Source organism: Heterodontus francisci, chromosome 14, assembly GCF_036365525.1.
Source record: "Heterodontus francisci isolate sHetFra1 chromosome 14, sHetFra1.hap1, whole genome shotgun sequence".
NCBI lineage: Eukaryota > Metazoa > Chordata > Chondrichthyes > Heterodontiformes > Heterodontidae > Heterodontus > Heterodontus francisci.
In genome coordinates, this window is record NC_090384.1 from 24,151,290 (window position 1) to 24,170,464 (window position 19,175).

Here is a 19,175-nt window from a genome sequence, read left to right on the forward strand (position 1 = left end):
TCTAATTTAATTAATGATAATTATGTTTACCAAGTCTATATGTAAATTGAAGTCACCCATTATCTCTTCCAGCTGATTTTGTACTTAGTTAGTTAATAGGTGTGGTATCTTTCTTGGTGTAAAGATACATACTGGTCTGGCATCTTCTCTTATCATAATGCTATACTCAGCCTTCAGTCTTCCTAGACCTGACAAAATCTTTAGAAAATCTGCTTGAAAGCGACTTTTGGACTATGGCTGTTTGATTTCATCCACCTGTTTGATTAAATGTAGGTCTAAGCACATTTTTCTGCTTAACAAAGGAAATTCTTGGTTCTTCAGAATGTATAGGATTTCCATTATCCGTCTTCCCTATATCGAAGTGCATCTTGCAGCTTTCCCTTCACTCTTACTCAATTCCTCCTGGACCATGTAACTGAATGTCAGCAGGTTGTAAGCAATGTGTTGGCAACCATGGCTCTCAGTCTAACAGAACTATGGCACTTGCACTTGTGTCCAATTTGAAATTAGTAATATATCCATTGACATAAATGTTTGCCGTCCAGCATGTCTGATTGGGGTTGTTAATTTCCCCTAGGAAGGCTCCTGGTTTGTCTTCCAATGGAAGCTGTTCCACTTCATTCAGAGCTCTATGTGCGAAGACTTTTTGCATCTTCCCCCACTGAGTGTACCTACTTATCTGTAGGTTGCTTTTCAGTCCAGTGCTTCAGGAACTGTACCGTCATTGGATTTTTTCTGATCCAAGGCTTCTCTTCAACCCACAGGATGGCTCTGTTTTGGCTTCTGACCTCTACCTGTTGCACCATTTGAATCGCTTTCGCAAGGGTGAGGTCCTCTTTTGACTTTAAGAGATCTAATAAAGACTAGTCAGCTATTCCCACAACTATTCGGTCCCTGATCAACTCAGACTTCAGTTCTCCATAATCACATCACTCAGCCAATCTGCACAAGTCATCAATGAAAGCATCCACCGATTCATCCAGCTTCTGGACCCTTTTATTAAATTTTGCTCTTTCCAGGATTTCATTACTTCTTAGATTAAAATATTTGTTGAAGATTTTTAACACATTAAATTTGACTAAAGCTTCTTTTACACCTTGCCTTACAATTATGTTATCTGCAAGTGCACCCAATGAATTTGTTCAGCCTCAGATTTGGTGTGTAGCTGATAAGCTGTTCTAAATTTCAGAAGTCGTTATTTCCACAATGACCAATTTTGCATTTGATCGGGTTCTTCTGAAATCTGGAAGCTTTCAGGCATTGTATATTTCAAATCCATTTTTCCCAATGCTTTAGGAGTTCCCTTCTTTTTAAGGAATTTCTTTTTGTTGTAATGGAGCTGTTCCTGCTTTCTTATTATTATTTGTTTGTGGGATGTTGATGTTGAGACCAGCATTTATTGCCCATCCCTAATTGCCTTAAACTGAATGGCTTGCTAGGCCATTTTCAGAGGGCACTTAAGAGTCAAGCTGGAGTCACATGTAGGCCAGATCAGGTAAGGACAGCAGATTTCCTTCCATAAAGGACATGAGTGAACCAGCTGGGTTTTTTTTTACAACAGTCAATAATGATTTCTTGGTCCATTGGAAAAGCTTTTAATTTCCAGACTTATTAATTGAATTTAAATTTCACCATCTATCGTGGTGGGATTCGAACCAGTATCCTGAGAGCATTAGCCTGGGCTCTAGATTACTAATCCAGTGACATTACCACTATGCCACTGCCTCCCCTCTGATATTCCCATGCTTTTTCTCGAGTAATGGCCGCCGACTCCGAACTCGCCCTTGCAAAGAATTGACTTTTTTCCCCGACTCACCTGCCCAGTGCGCCATTAAAAAATAAATGCACCCTTTCCAAAAGGTTTCACATCCGATCCCCGACTGTCGCTCGGTAATGTGACTGCCTGCACAGCTGACTCACTGACTGTCCGAGCCTTCCTTTGGATAGGGAGCAGCTCTGGAACTCTTCACAGTCTCCCTTCAAGATCTGCAGGCTTCTTGATGCTACTGTACGAGGTTAGTTTTTTTTCATAATTTCTTGTTGTTTTCACCATTGCCACCATGTTGTATGTTGTTATTAGCATAGTTCGAGCATTGTTCACAGATATTTTGACGTTTTTGTATGACGAGATAGGAATTTGTTTATTTTATCTACATAACTATTTACCCTCTCATTAAGCAAGTCCAGGTAACACCTCTCACGGTGCTTCTAGCTTCTTCCAAGCCGAATACCCATCATCACTACAGTGGGAGGGGTTACTCTCACTGTCTCAAACATTAACCCATTCAGGTCCTTATACTATAGAGTCCAGCAGGTGAATGCAAAAGACAACATTAAAATATTTGTAACCATCTTCGGCCAAAAGTGCCACATGAGTGATCCTTTTTGGACCCTCCTGACGTCCACCACTATTACTGATGCTAGTCAGCCTGCTCAATTCAGATTATGTGAAATCTAGAAACAGCTGGGTGCACTGGGCAAAGCAAAGGTTATGGGTCCTGACAACATCTTGTCAGGGGGATGGGAACCTGAGGGGTAGCTCAAATTGGAAGGAAGTAAAGCTGATAACAGGAGGTAGAAAAGTAGCAAGCAACAACAGAAGGCAGGTGTAACAAAGGCGAGCATCAACTAGGCTTAGAATGCAGAATAATGTCAAGCAGACAAGGTTAAGGGCACTCTACCTGAATGCACACAGTATTCTCAACAAGGTAGATCAGTTAAAGGCAGAAATAGAGGTGAATGAGTATGGTCTAATTGCCATAACTGAAACCTGGCAACAGGGTGAACAAGACTGGGAACTGAATTTTCAAAAATATTCGACAGTTAGGAAGGACAGGTAAAAAGGAAAAGAAGGTGTTGTTGTGCTGATAATAAGGGATGGGATCAGTACATTCGTAAGGGAAAATATCAGTTTGGAAGAATAAAATGTGGAATCTGTTTGGGTGAAGCTAAGAAACAGCAAAAGGCAGCAAACATTGGTGGGAGCTGTTTATAGGCCACCAAACAGTAGTGAAAGTGTCAGGCATGGTATTAATCAGGAGATTAAAGAATATTGTAGCATGGGTAATACAGTAATCATGGGTGATTTCAATCTGCATATAGACTGGGTAAACCTAATGAGCACAAATGCTGTGGAGGATGAGTTTCTGGAGTGTGTTCGGGATGGCTTTCTAGAGAAGTATGTTGAGGAACCAACTAGAGAACAGGCTATTTTAGATCTGCTTTTATGTAATGAGAAAGGGTTAATTAATAATCTTGTTGTAAAAGAACCTTTAGGGATGAATGAAAACAATATGACAGAAATTTACATGATGTTTGAATGTGAGGTAGTTCACTCTGGAGCCAGGGTGTTTTTTTTTTATTCATTCATGGGATGGGGGAGTCGCTAGCTAGGCCAGCATTTGTTGCCCATCCCTTTTTGCCCTTGAGAGGGGGGTGGTGAGCTGCCTTCTTGAACCACTGCAGTCCATGTGGGGTAGGTACACCCACCGTGCTGTCGGGAAGGGAGTTCCAGGATATTGACCCAGCGACAGTGAAGGAACTTGTATAGATACAAGTGCATCTTGTAGATGATACACACTCCTGCCACTGTGCGTCGGTGGTGGAGGGAGTGAATGTTTGTGGTTGGGGTGCCAATCAAGCAGGCTGCTTTGTCCTGGATGGTGTCGGGTTTCTTGAGTGTTGTTGGAGCTGCACCCATCCAGGCAAGTGGAGAGCATTCCATCACACTCCTGACATGTGCCTTGTAGATGGTGGACAGGCTTTGGGGAGTCAGGAGGTGAGTTACTCGCCACAGGATTCCTAGCCTCTGACCTGTTCTTGTAGCGACAGTATCTATATGTCTACTCCAGTTCAGTTTCTGGTCAAAGGTAACCCCCAAGTTGTTGATAGTGGGGGATTCAGCAATGGTAATGACATGGAATGTCAAGGGAAGAGGGTTAGATTCTCTCTTGTTGGAGATGGTCATTGCCTGGCACTTGTATGGTGCAAATGTTACTTGCCACTTCTCAGCCCAAGCCTGATGTTGCTACATTTCTACACGGACTGCTTCAGTATCTGTGGAGTCGTGAATAGTGCTGAACATTGTGCAACCATAAGCTAACATTCCCACTTCTGACCTTTTGATTGAAGGAAGGTCATTGATGAAGCAGCTGAAGATGGTTGGACCTAGGACAGTACCCCGAGGAACTCCTGCAGTGATGTCCTGGAGCTCAGATGATTCACCTCCAACAACCACAACCATCTTCCTTTGCACTAGGTATGATTCCAACCAGCAGAGAGTTTTCCCCCGATTCCCATTGACTTCAGTTTTGCTAGGCACCTTGATGCCCTACTTGGTCAAATGCTGCCTTGATGTCAAAGGCAGTCACTCTCATCTCACCTCTTGAGTTCAGCTCTTTTGTCCATGTTTGAATCAAGGCTGTAATGCGGTCTGGAGCTGACTGGCCCTGGCGAAACCCAAACTGAGCATCACTGAGCAGGTTATTGCAAAGCAAGTGCCGCTTGATAGCATGGTTGATGACACCTTCCATCACTTTACTGATGATTGAGAGTAGGCTGATGGGGCGGTAATTTTTGTGCACAGGACATACCTGGGTAATTTTCCACATTGCCGGGTAGATACCAGTGTTGTAGCTATACTGGAACAGCTTGGCAAGGGGTGTGGCAAGTTCTGGAGCACAGATCGTCAGTACTATTTCCGGAATGTTGTCGGAGCCCATAGCCTTTGCAGTTTCCAGTGCCTTCAATCATTTCTTGATATCATGTGGAGTGAATCGAATTGGCTGAAGACTGGCATCTGTGATGCTGGGGCCTTTAGGAGGAGGCTGAGATGGATCATCAATTCGGCACTACTGGTTGAAGATTGTTGCAAATGCTTCAGCCTTATCTTTTGCATTGATGTGTTGGCTTCCCATCATTGAGGATGGGGATATTTGTGGAGCCACCTCCTCCAGTTAGTTGTTTAAATGTCCACCACCATTCACGACTGGATGCAGAGCTTCGATCTGATCCGTTGGTTATGGGATCGCTTACCTCTGTCTATTGCATGCTCCTCATGCAGTTTGGCATGCAAATAGTCCTGGCTTGTAGCTTCACCAGGTTACACCTCATTTTGAGGTATGCCTGGTGCTGTTCCTGGCATGCCCTCCTACACTCTTCATTGAACCAGGGTTGGTCTCCCGGCTTGATGGTAATCGTAGAGTGGGGGATATGCGGGGCCATGAGGTTACAGATTGTGGTTGAGTATAATTCTGCTGTTGCTGATGGCCCGCAGTGCCTCATGGATGCCCAGTTTTGCATTGCTAGATATGTTCAAAATCTATCCCATTTAGCACGGTAGTAGTGCCACACAACACGATGGAGGGTATCCTCAATGTGAAGGTGGGACTTGGTCTCCACAAGGACTGTGCGGTGGTCACTCCTACCAATACATCTGCGACAGGCAGATTGGTGAGGACGAGGTCAAGTATTTTTTTCCCTCTTGTTGGTTCTCACATCACCTGCCGCATACCCAGTCCAGCAGCTATGTCCTTCAGGACATGGCCAGCTCGGTCAGTCATGGTGCTACCGAGCCACTCTTGGATATTGAAGTCCCCCACCCAGAGTACATTTTGCGCCCTTGCCACCCTCAGTGCTTCCTCCAAGTGGTGTTCAACATGGAGGAGTAGTGATTCATCAGCTGAGGGAGGGCAGTAGGTGGTAATCAGCAGGAGGTTTCCTTGCCCATGTTTGACCGGATGCCATGAGACTTCATAGGTTCTGGAGTGGATGTTGAGGGCTCTCAGGGCGACTTCCTCCTGACTGTATACCACTGTGCCGCCACCTCTGCTGGGCCTGTCCTGTCGGTGGGGCTGGACAAACCTGGGGATTATGATGGCAGTGTCTGGGACATTGTAAGGTATGATTCTGTGAGTATGACTATGTCAGGCTGTTGCTTGACTAGTCTGTGGGATAGCTGTCCCAACTTTGGCACAAGCCCCCACAAGCCTTAGTAAGGAGGACTTTGCAGGGTCGACAGGGCTGGGTTTACAGTTGTCGTTTCCGGTGTCTAGGTCGATGCCGGGTGGTCCGTCCAGTTTCATTCTTTATTGACTTGGTAGAGGTTAGATACAACTGAGTGGCTTGCTAGGCCATTTGAGAGGGCATTTAAGTGTCAACCACATTGCTGTGGGTCTGCAATCACATGTAGGTCAGACCTAATGTCCCTAAAGGACATTAGTGAACCAGATGAGCTTTTACAACAATTAACAATGGTTTCATGGCCATTATTAGACGAGGTTTTAATTCCAGATTTATTAATTCAATTCAAATGCCACTTTCCGCTGTGGTAGGATTCAAACCCGTGTCCCCATCGCAATACCCTGGGTCTCTAGGTTACGAGTCCAGTTAAATTTGAACAAAGGAAATTATGAAGGTGTGAGGGGCAAATAGGCTGAGGTGGATTGGGAAAATACATTAAAAGGTATGACAGTACATTCGCAATGGATAGTTTTTAAACAATTATTACATAGTTTACAGCAACTATACATTTCTTCAAGGCACAAAAATCCCAAAAGAAAAGGCAGTCAACTGTGGCTAACAAAGAAGGTTAAGGATTGTATAAGATTAAAAGAAAAGGCCGATAAAGTTGTCAGAAATAATAGTAAACCTGAGGATTGGGAGGATATAAGAATACAGCAAAGGAGGACCAAGAAGCTGATAAAGAAAGAGAGAATGGAATATGGATGTAAACTAGCAAAAAACATAAAAACGGACTATGAAAGCTTCTATAGGTACGTAAAAAGGAAATGCTTGGCTAAGACAAATGTGGGTCCATTACAGACAGAGTCATAATGGGGAATAGAGAAATGGCAGAGAAGCAAAATGATTATTTCGTGTCTGTCATCACTGATGAAGATACAAGAAATTTCCCAGAATTAGAGATCCAAGGGTCTAGGGAGATTGAGGAATTGAAGGAAATTGGTATTAGTAACAAGGTTGTATTGGAGAAATTAATGGGGCTGAAGGTTGGTAAGTCTCCAGAACCTGATATTCTACATCTCAGAGTATTGAAAGAGGTAGCTATGGAGATAGTGGATGCATTGGTGATCATCTTTCAAAATTCTGGACTGGTTCCTGCAGATTGGATGGTAGCAAATGTCACCTCATTATGTAAGAAGGGAGGGAAAGAGAAATCAGGGAACTACAGACCTGTTAGTCTTACATCTTCTTCTTCTTCTTCTTTGGCCTCCTTGTCTCGAGAGACAATGGGTAAGCGCCTAGAGGTGGTCAGTGGTTTGTGGAGCAGCGCCTGGAGTGGCTATAAAGGCCAATTCTAGAGTGACAGACTCTTCCATAGGCACTGCAGATAAAATTGGTTGTCGGGGCTGTTTCACAGTTGGCTCTCTCCTTAAACTTCTGTCTCTTTCCCTGCCAACTGCTAAGTCTCTTCAACTCGACTCTCTTTAGCCCCGCCTTTATAGCTGTCTGCCAGCTCTGGCGATCGCTGGCAATTGACTCCCACGACGTGGTCAATGTCGCAGGACTTCATGTCGCGTTTGCAGACGTCTTTAAAGCGGAGACATCGACGGCCAGTGGGTCTGATACCAGTGACGAGCTCGCTGTACAATGCGTCCTTGGGGATCCTGCCGTCTTCCACCCGGCTCACATTGCCAAGCCATCTCAAGCGCCGCTGGCTCAGTAGGGCGCGTTTGCTGGGGATGTCGGCCGCCTCGAGGACTTCTGCGTTGGCGATACGGTCCTGCCACCTGATGCCAAGGATTCTCCAGAGACAGCGAAGATGGAATGTGTTGAGACATTGCTCTTGGCTGACATACGTTGTCCAGGCCTCGCTGCCGTAGAGCAAGGTACTGAGGACACAGGCTTGAAACACTCGGACTTTGGTGTTCTGTGTCAGTGCGCCATTTTCCCATACCCTCTTGGCCAGTCTGGACATAGTAGCGGATGCCTTTCCCATTTGCTTGTTGATTTCTGCATTGAGAGACAGGTTACTGGTGATAGTTGAGCCTAGGTAGGTGAACTCTTGAACCACTTTCAGAACGTGGTCGCCGATATTGTTAGATGGAGCATTTTTGACGTCCTGTCCCATGATGTTGGTTTTCTTGAGGCTGATGATTAGGCCAAATTCGGTGCAGGCAGCTGCAATCCTGTCAATGAATCTCTGCAGACACTCTTCCATGTGGGATGTTAATGCAGCATTGTCAGCAAAGAGGAGTTCCCTGATGAGGAATTTCTGTACTTTGGTCTTCGCTCTAAGACGGGCAAGGTTGAACAACCTGCCATTTGATCTTGTGTGGAGGAAAATTCCTTCTTCTGAAGACTTAAACGCATGTGAAAACAGCAGGGAGAAGAAGATCCCAAACAGTGTAGGTGCGAGAACACAGCCCTGTTTCACGCCACTCAGGATAGCAAAGGCGTCTGATGAGGCACCGCTATGTTGAATTGTGCCTTTCATATTGTCATGGAATGAAGTGATGATACTTAGTAGCTTTGGTGGACATCCGATCTTTGCTAGTAGTCTGCTGATGAGGTCAAAGGCTTTGGTGAGATTTTTGAAGGCAATTCAGTTTAGTTTAGAGATACAGCACTGAAACAGGCCCTTCGGCCCACCAAGTCTGTGCCGACCATCAACCACCCATTTATACTAATCCTACACTAATCCCATATTCCTACCACATCCCCACCTGTCCCTATATTTCCCTACCACCTACCTATACTAATGGCAATTTATAATGGCCAATTTACCTACCAACCTGCAAGTCTTTTGGCTTGTGGGAGGAAACCGGAGCACCCGGAGGAAACCCACGCAGACACAGGGAGAACTTGCAAACTCCACACAGGCAGTACCCAGAATTGAACCTGGGTCGCTGGAGCTGTGTGGCTGCAGTGTTAACCACTGCGCCACTGTGCAATGTAGAGGGGCATCCGTTGTTCATGGCATTTCTCCTGTAGCTGGCGAAGGGAGAACAGCATGTCAATGGTGGATCCCTCTGCTTGAAAGCCGCACGGTGCTCAGGGTAGACACGCTCAACCAGCTTCTGGAGTCTGTTTAAAATGATACGAGTAAAGGCTTTCCCCACTATGCTGATCAGGGAGATTCCACGGTAGTTGTTGCAGTCACCACGGTCACCCTTGTTCTTATAGACGGTGATGATATTGGCATCGCGCATGTCCTGTTGTACTGCTTCCTCATCCCAGCACAGGCAAAGTAGTTCATGGAGTGCTGAGAGTATAGCAGGCATGGCACTCTTGATTATTTAGGGATAATGCCGTCCTTCCAGGGGCATTTCCATTGGCTAGAGAATCGACGGCATTACTGAGTTCCGATTTTGTTGGCTGCTCGTCCAGCTCATCCATGACTGGCAGAGATTGGGCTGCATTGAGGGCGGTATCAGTGACATCATTTTCTCTGAAGTACAGTTCTAGGTAGTGCTCCACCCAGCGGTCCATTTGTTTGTATTGGTCAGTGATCGTTTTCCCCTGATTTAGACTTGAGGGGGATGATCTTCTTGGTGGTTGGCTCAAAAGCTCTCTTAATGCCATCAAACATTCCTCTGATGTTTCCGGTGTCAGAGGCTGGCTGAATACGACTGTATAGGTGTTGCCAGTAGTCATTTGCACAGTGGCTGGCTGTTCTTTGCACGGTGCTTCTGGCGGCTTTAAGTGCGAAGGATGTTAACTCGCTGGGGGCTTTCTTGTAGTTCAGCAGTGCAGTGTGCTTAGCAGCTATGACTGGTTCCATCTCTTCAGAATGAGATTGAAACCAGTCTGCATTCTGCTTCTCATGTTTGCCAAAGGTGGTCATTGCTGAATCATAGATGGCGGCTCTGACGTGGGCCCACTTCGTCTCTGCATCCCCTGCAGGAGTGTTTTGAAGGGCTTTTTCAAGTGAATTAAGAAACTTTTGTGACAACTGTGGGTAAGAAATTCTGATATACGAGCGGCCCTTCTGCTTGGAGTGATATAGCTTCCTTGGTTTGAGTCTAACTTTGCTGCACACCAGGGAGTGGTCAGCGTCGCAGTCCGCACTGTGTAAGCTGCGTGTGATTTGAACAATGTTTATAGAGGCTCGCCTTGTGACGATGAGGTCCAGCTGGTGCCAAGGATGCGATCTTGGGTGTCTCCATAAAACATGGTGACAGGGTTTAGTTTGAAAGAACGAGTTGGTGATGCAGAGGTTGTGATAGGTACACAACTCAAGCAGTCTCTGTCCATTCTCATTCATCCTTCCAATGCCATAGCACTTGAGGCAGGAGGGCCATGAGTCATGGTTGGCCCCAACCCTGGCATTAAAGTCCCCCAGCAGGAACAAATGTTTGGTATTAGGAATGCTGCTAATGATAATATGGAGTTCCTCATAGAACTGGTCTTTAACTTCATGTGGGGAACAGAGTGTTGGTGCATAGATGCTGAGCAGGTGTATAGGACCAGAGGCGGTGAGCAGTCGGATGGACAGTATGCTTTCCAAGCCATTTGTAGGTGGCTCTATCATGCTGAGCAGAGTTTCTGATGGCGAAGCCCACTCCATGCTGTCTTGGTTCTTCTGGATCCCTACCCTGCCAGTAGAAGGTGTAGTCTTGCTCTGTTAGTGATCCGCTCGCAGGGAGGCATGTCTGCTGAAGTGCTGCAATGTCCGCATTGAGTCTGCTGAGCTCGCTGTTAATGATGGCGGTCTTCCGAGAGTCGTCGATTTGTGTAAGATCTTCCAACAGGCCAGGACGCATAGTTCTGACTTTCCAGCTGGCAAAACAAATGGCTGGTACCTTCTTTCCTTTTTTTGTCGTGCTGTTTGGTGCGGTATTACAGTCCACTTGTCAGGCAATGATCCTGAGCTCCAAGCAGGTGGACTGTGGCGGGACAGAACCTTTCTGACCAGGGGCTGCCCCGTTTGAGGTGGGTGGTAGCTGTTCAGTGAGATGCGATGACCTCACCCACTGATAAAGGTAACCATGGTGCACAATTTCTACACCAATTGAGCTGGACTTAAAACCCGTAACTGCTACCTTCCATGTTGTTTTGGTCGCTGTGAGGCAACTATGGAGTGACCTCTCCATGGCGCATGCCTGGGCGGAAAGTATGGAGGTTGTGAATTGCCTAAGCATCAAAACCCCCCTCTTGGCCTTCCTAGTGGGGTCCAAAGGAGTGCAGAACATGATGTTTGGCACCGGTATGGCTGCAGGAACTGCCAGAAACATGCCAAAGGTGACACATGATAGCCTTCGGGGTTACAGACCTGTTAGACTTACATCAGAAGTAGGGAAAATGCGAGAATCTATTCTGAAGGATGTGATAAATGGACACTTGAATAATAATAATTTGATTGGGCATAGTCAACATTGATTTATGAATGGGAAATCATGTTTTACGAGCCTGTTGGAGTTTTTTGAGGATGCTACAAACAGAATTGATAAAGGGGAGTCGGTCGATGTAAAATACTTGGATTTTCAGAAGATTTTTGATAAGGTCCGCCACAGGAGATTGTTAGCAAAATTAGAGCACATGGGATAGGAGGTAATATCTATTACCAATAAAATTCTAACAGGACTTGACAGGGTAGATGCAGGGAGGGTGTTCCCGATGATGGGGGAGTCCAGAACCAGGGGTCATAGTCTAAGGATACGCGGTAAACCTTTCAGGACTGAGATGAGGAGAAATTTCTTCACCCAGAGAGTGGTGAGCCAGTGGACTTCGCTACCACAGAAAGCAGTTGAGGCCAAAACGTTGTATGTTTTCAAGAAGGAGTTAGATATAGCTCTTGGGTCTAAAGGGATCAAAGGGTATGGGGCAAAAGCGGGAACAGGCTACTGAGTTGGATGATCAGCCATGATCATAATGAATGGCGGAGCAGGCTTTAAGGGCTGAATGGCCTACTCCTGCTCCTATTTTCTATGTTTCTATATACTAGCATGGATCAAGGATTGGTAAATAGGCAGAAAGCAGAGAGTAAGAATAAATAGGTAATTCTCACATTGGCAGGCTGTGACTAGTGGGGTACTGCAATGACCAGTACTTGGGCCCCAACTGTTCACAATATATATCAATGATTTAGTGGGGACCAAACGTAATATTTCCAACTTTATGGATGACACAAAACTACGTGGGAATGTGTGTTGTGAGGAAGATGTGAGGTTATCCACTTTGGTAGGAACAATAGATGTGCAGAGTATTTCTTCAATGGTAAGAAATTAGAAAGTGTAGCAGTACAAAGGGACCCGAGTGTCCTCATCAGTAAGTCACTGAAAGCTAACATGTAGGTGCAGCTAGCAATTAGGAAGGCTAATGGTAGGTTAGCCTTTACTGCAAGAGGAACTGAGTAAAGGAGTAGCGAAGTCTTGCTTCAATTGTATAGAACCTTGGTTAGACCGCACCTCGAGTACTGCGTGCAGTTTTGGTCCCTTTACCTTAAGAAGGATATTATTTCCATAAGAGGGAGTGCAACGAAGGTTCACCAGACTTGTTCCCGGGATGGCGGGACTGTCCTATGAAGAGAGATTGAGGAAACTAGGCCTGCATTCTCGAGAGTTTTGAAGAATGAGAGGTGATCTCATTGAAACCTACAAAATACTTAAAGGGAAAGCAGGGTAGATGCAGGTCAGATCTTTCCCCTGGTTAGGGAGTCCAGAACCAGGGGACACAATTTCAAAATAAAGGGGAAGCCACTTAGGACCGAGATGAGGAGAAATTTCTTTATTCAGAGGGTTGTGAATCTTTGGAATTCTCTACCCCAGAGGGCTGTGGAAGCTCAGTCATTGAACATGTTTAAAGCAGAGATTGACTGATTTCTAAATACCAATGACAGAAAGGGATATGGGGAAAGTGTGGGGAAAAAGGTATTGAAGTAGATGATCAGCCATGATAACATTGAATGGCAGGACAGGCTCGATGGGCTGAATGGCCTACTTTCTGCTCCTATGTTCCTTGACTGTAGTGCTGAAGACCTGTCCTTCAGAAGTATTTTTACCTCTCGCCATGGTTTCCAATACTGCTACAATACTTGATCTACCCAGCAATGAGGAAAATTGCCTTCCCCAGGCCACTGGGCCAAATGTCCTCTCAGGTTCCCCCATGCCCTAGCCCTGAACTCTCATCTTTCCCTAATTGCTCTCCTATCTCCCCTCATGCCCTCTCAAACCTCATCTGGTCCATGTGACCAACTTCCTGCTCCCTTGAGCCTATTCCCTCTAATTTGTCAACCATTCTACTTCCCTTTCTGGCTCCCATGTTAGCTGCTATTGTTAACGGTTCTCTATCCTTAGCTACTGGACCCCTCTCCTTCAGATATGCTGCCATCAAACCTCTCTTCAAAAGATCCACCCGTGACCACAGTTATTAACCTTTAAAACATCTTAGGTGTAAAGCCCTCGAATTTGTCCAAGTTCCAACATTTGGATCTGGTATCTTGCAAACTACTGCCCATCTCCAATCTCCCTTTCATCTTCAAAGCTCTGGAATGTGCTGTTGCCTCCCAAATCACTGTTCATTTTACCGAGAACTACCTTTTTGACTCCCTTCGATCATACTTCTGCCCTTGCCACAGTACCGAAACAGCTCTAACCAAAGTCACTGTGAAAATGGTAAACGATCCCTCCTCATCCATTTTGTTCCATCTGCAGCCTCTGACACGAGAGGTCATATCATCCTCCCCCAATGGCTCTCCACTGTTGTCCAGCTGAGTGAGACTGCACTCACCTGGTTCCTCACTTATCGACCCAGTCATAGCCAGAGAAGTGCCTCCAATGGCTTCTAATCCCGTTCCCCTGTTATTCCCAAGGATCTCTCCTTGGCACCTTCTTATTTATCATCTACATGCTTCCCCTTGGTGGTACCATCCAAAAATACAGCACCAGTTTCCACATACATGCTGACACACCCGGCTGTATCACACCAGCACCTCTCTCAGCCCCTCCACTATCTCTACATATTTTTTTATTCATTCATGGGATGTGAGTGTTGCTAACTAAGCCAGCATTTATTGCTCATCCCCAGTTGCCCTTGAGAAGGTGGCGGTGAGCTGCTTTCTTGAACCGCTGCAGTCCATGTTGGGTAGATGTTCCCAAAGTGCTGTAAGGAGGGGAGTTACAGGATTCTGATCCATCAACAGTGAAGGAACAGCGATATAGTTCCAAGTCAGGATGGTGTGTAGCTTGGAGGGGAACTTGCAGGTGGTGATGTTCCCATGCATCTGCTGCTCTTGTTCTTCTAGGTGGTAGGGTGCACGAGTTTGGAAGGTGCTGTCTAAGGAGCATTGATGCGTTGCTGCAGTGCATCTTGTAGATGGTACACACTGCTGCCACCGTGCATCGGTGGTAAAGTAAATTGTCAGACTGCTTGTCCAACATCCAGCACTAGCTGAGCAGAAATTTGCTCCAACTAAAGACTGGGAAGACTGACGCCATTGTCTTCCGCCCCCATAACAAACTCCACTTCCTTGCCATGAACTCCTTCCCTCTCCCTGGTAACTGTCTGAGACTGAACTAGTCTGCTATTTGATACTGGGATGAACTTCTGATCATATCTTTGCACCATCACAAAGATAGCCTATTTTCACCTCCGTAATATTGCTCAATGCGGCCCCTGCTTCAGCCCATTGGCTGTTGAAACCCTCATTCATACCTGTATTAGTCATAGAGTCATAGAGTTTTACAGCACAGAAACAGGCCCTTCGGTCCAATGAGCCTATGCCGACCATCAAGCACCTGCCCTAACTAATCCCATTTCCCCGCACTTGGCCCATAGCCTTGTATGTTATGGCGTTTCAAGTGCTTATCTAAATATTTCTTGAATGTCGTAAGTGTTCCTGCCTCTACCACTCCTTCAGGCAGTGTGTTTCAGATTCCAACCACCCTCTGGGTGAAAAAATTCCTCCTCAACTCCCCTCTAAACCTCCTGCCCCTTACCTTAATCTACGCCCCCTAGTTTTTTAGATTAGATTAGATTAGAGATACAGCACTGAAACAGGCCCTTCGGCCCACCGAGTCTGTGCCGAACATCAACCACCCATTTATACTAATCCTACACGAATCCCATATTCCTACCAAACATCCCCACCTGTACCTATATTTCCCTACCACCTACCTATACTAGTGACAATTTATAATGGCCAATTTACCTATCAACATGCAAGTCTTTTTGGCTTGTGGGAGGAAACCGGAGCACCCGGAGAAAACCCACGCAGACACAGGGAGAACTTGCAAACTCCACACAGGCAGTACCCGGAATCGAACCCGGGTCCCTGGAGCTGTGAGGCTGCGGTGCTAACCACTGCGCCACTGTGCCGCCCTATTGACCTCTCCACGAAGGGAAAAAAGTTTCTTCCCATCTATCCCATCAATGTCCCTCATAATTTTGTATACCTCAATCAGGTCCCCCTCAGCCTTCTCCGCTCCAAGGAAAACAACCCCAGTCTATCTCGTCGGTCTTCATAATTGAAATGCTCCAGCCCAGGCAACATCCTGGTGAATCTCCTCTGCACCCTCTCCATTGCGATCACAATCCTTCCTGTAGTGTGGTGACCAGAACTGTACACAGTACTCCAACTGTGGCCTAACCAGCGTTTTATACAGCTCCATCATAACCCTCCTACTCTTATATTCTATGCCTCAGCTAATAAAGGCAAGTATCCCGTAAGCTTTCCTAACCACCTTATCTACCTGTGCTGCTGCCTTCAGTGATCTATGGACAAGTACCCCAAGGTCCCTCTGACCCTCTGTACTCCCTAGGATCCTACTATCGGCTGCAGAACATTCTGAAGGGGGAGGGTGAACAGCCAGTTGTCGTTGTGCACATAGGCACCAATGATATAGGTAAAAAACGGGATGAGGTCCTACAAGCAGAATTTAGGGAGTTAGGAGCCAAGTTAAAAAGTAGGACCTCAGAGGTAGTAATCTCAGGATTGCTACCAGTGCCATGTGATAGTCAGAGTAGAAATGAAAGAATAGTCAGGATGAATGCGTGGCTTGAGAGATGGTGCAGGAGGGAGGGGTTCAGATTTTTGGGACATTGGGACCGGTTCTGGGGGAGGTGGGACTATTACAAAATGGATGGTCTACACCTGGGCCGGACTGGAACCAATGTCCTTGGGGGTGCTTTTGCTAACGCTGTTGGGGAGGGTTTAAACTAATGTGGCAGGGGGATGGGAACCAAATGAGGTCAGTGGACAGTAAGGAGGCAGTACCTAAAGCCTGTAAGGAACTAGATAATGAAGTCAGCGTGACTAAGGGGAAGAGTCGGCAGGGAGCAGATGATGAATGCAAAGGGACTGGTGGTCTGAGGTGCATTTGTTTTAATGCAAGAAGTGTAGTAGGTAAGGCAGATGAACTTAGGGCTTGGATTAGTACCTGGGAGTATGATGTTATTGCTATTACTGAGACTTGGTTGAGGGAAGGGCACGATTGGCAACTAAATATCCCAGGATACCGATGCTTCAGGCGGGATAGAGAGGGAGGTAAAAGGGGTGGAGGAGTTGTATTACTGGTCAAAGAGGATATCACAGCTGTGCTGAAGGAAGGCACTATGGAGGACTCGAGCTGTGAGGCAATATGGGTAGAACTGAGAAATAGGAAGGGTGCGGTAACAATGTTGGGGCTGTACTACAGGCCTCCCAACAGCGATCGTGAGATAGAGGTACAAATATGTAAACAGATTATGGAAAGATGTAGGAGCAACAGGGTGGTGGTGATAGGAGATTTTAATTTTCCCAACATTGACTGGGATTCACTTAGTGTTAGAGGTCTAGATGGAGCAGAATTTGTAAGGAGCATCCAGGAGGGTTTTCTAGAGCAGTATGTAAATAGTCCAACTCGGGAAGGGGCCATACTGGACCTGGTGTTGGGGAATGAGCCCGGCCAGGTGGTTGAAGTTTCAGTAGGGGACTACTTTGGGAATAGTGATCACAATTCCGTAAGTTTTAGAATACTCATGGACAAAGACGAGAGTGGTCCTAAAGGAAGAGTGCTAAATTGGGGGAAGGCCAACTATACCAAAATTCGGCAGGAACTGGGGAATGTAGATTGGGAGCAGCTGTTTGAAGGTAAATCCACATGTGATATGTGGGAGGCTTTTAAAGAGAGGTTGATTAGTGTGCAGGAGAGATATGTTCCTGTGAAAATGAAGGATAGAAATGGCAAGATTAGGGAACCATGGATGACAGGTGAAATTGTGAGACTAGCTAAGAGGAAAAAGGAAGCGTACATAAGGTCTAGGCGGCTGAAGAAAGACGAAGCTTTGAAAGAATATCGGGATTGTAGGCGCAATCTGAAACGAGGAATTAAGAGCGCGAAAAGGGGTCATGAAATATCTTTAGCAAACAGGGTTAAGGAAAATCCCAAAGCCTTTTATTCATATATAAGGAGCAAGAGGGTAACTAGAGAAAGGATTGGCCCACTCAAGGACAAAGGAGGAAAGTTATGCGTGGAGTCAGAGAAAATGGGTGAGATTCTAAACGAGTACTTTGCATCGGTATTCACCGAGGAGAGGGACATGACGGATGTTGAAGTTAGGGACAGATGTTTGATTACTCTAGGTCAAGTCGGCATAAGGAGGGAGGAAGTGTTGGGTATTCTAAAAGGCATTAAGGTGGACAAGTCCCCAGGTCCGGATGGGATCTATCCCAGGTTACTGTGGGAAGCGAGAGAGGAAATAGCTGGGGCCTTAACAGATATCTTTCAACATCCTTAAACACGGGTGAGGTCCCGGAGGACTGGAGAATTGCTAGTGTTGTCCCCTTGTTTAAGAAGGGTAGCAGGGATAATCCAGGTAATTATAGACTGGTGAGCCTGATGTCAGTGGTAGGGAAGCTGCTGGAGAAGATACTGAGGGATAGGATCTATTCCCATTTGGAAGAAAATGGGCTTATCAGTGATAGGCAACATGGTTTTGTGCAGGGAAGGTCATGTCTTACCAACTTAATAGAATTCTTTGAGGAAGTGACAAGGTTGATTGATGAGGGAAGGGCTGTAGATGTCATATACATGGACTTCAGTAAGGCGTTTGATAAGGTTCCCCATGGTAGGCTGATGGAGAAAGTGAATGTGCATGGGATCCACGGTGTACTAGCTAGATGGATAAAGAACTGGCTGGGCAACAGGAGGCAGAGAGTAGCAGTGGAAGGGAGTTTCTCAAAATGGAGACGTGTAACCAGTGGTGTTCCACAGGGATCCGTGCTGGGACCACTGATTTGGAGGAAAGTATAGGTGGTCTGATTAGCAAGTTTGCAGACGACATTAAGATTGGTGGAGTAGCAGATAGTGAAGGTGACTGTCAGAGATTACAGCAGAATATAGATAGATTGGAGAGTCGGGCAGAGAAATGGCAGATGGAGTTCAATCAGGGCAAATGCGAGGTGATGCATTTTGGAAGATCCAATTCAAGAGTGAACTATACAGTAAGTGGAAAAGTCCTGGGGAAAATTGATGTAGAGAGATTTGGGTGTTCAGGTCCATTGTTCCCTGAAGGTGGCAACGCAGGTCAATAGAGTGGTCAAGAAGGCACACGGCATGCTTTCCTTCATCGGACGGGGTATTGAGTACAAGAGTTGGCAGGTCATGTTACAGTTGTATAGGACTTTGGTTCGGCCACATTTGGAATACTGCGTGCAGTTCTGGTCGCCACATTACCAAAAGGATGTGGATGCTTTGAAGAGGGTGCAAAGGAGGTTCACCAGGATGTTGCATGGTATGGAGGGTGCTAGCTATGAAGAGAGGTTGAGTAGATTAGGATTATTTTCATTAGAAAGGCGGAGGTTGAGGGGGGACCTGATTGAGGTGTACAAAATCATGAGAGGTATAGACAGGTTGGATAGCAAGAAGCTTTTTCCCAGAGTGGGGGATTCAATTACTAGGGGACACGAGTTCAAAGTGACAGGGGAAATGTTTAGGGGGGATATGCGTGGAAAGTTCTTTACACAGAGGGTGGTGGGTGCCTGGAATGCGTTGCCAGCGGAGGTGGTAGACGCGGGCACGATAGCACCTTTTAAGATGCACCTGGACACATACATGAATGGGCAGGAAGTAAAGAGATACAGACCCTTAGAAAATAGGCGACAGGTTTAGATAGAGGATCTGGATCGGCGTAGGCTTGGAGGGCCGAAGGGCCTGTTCCTGTGCTGTAATTTTCTTTGTTCTTTGTTCTTTGTATCCATTGTATAATCCATTTCTTTGTTAGACCTCCCAAAGTGC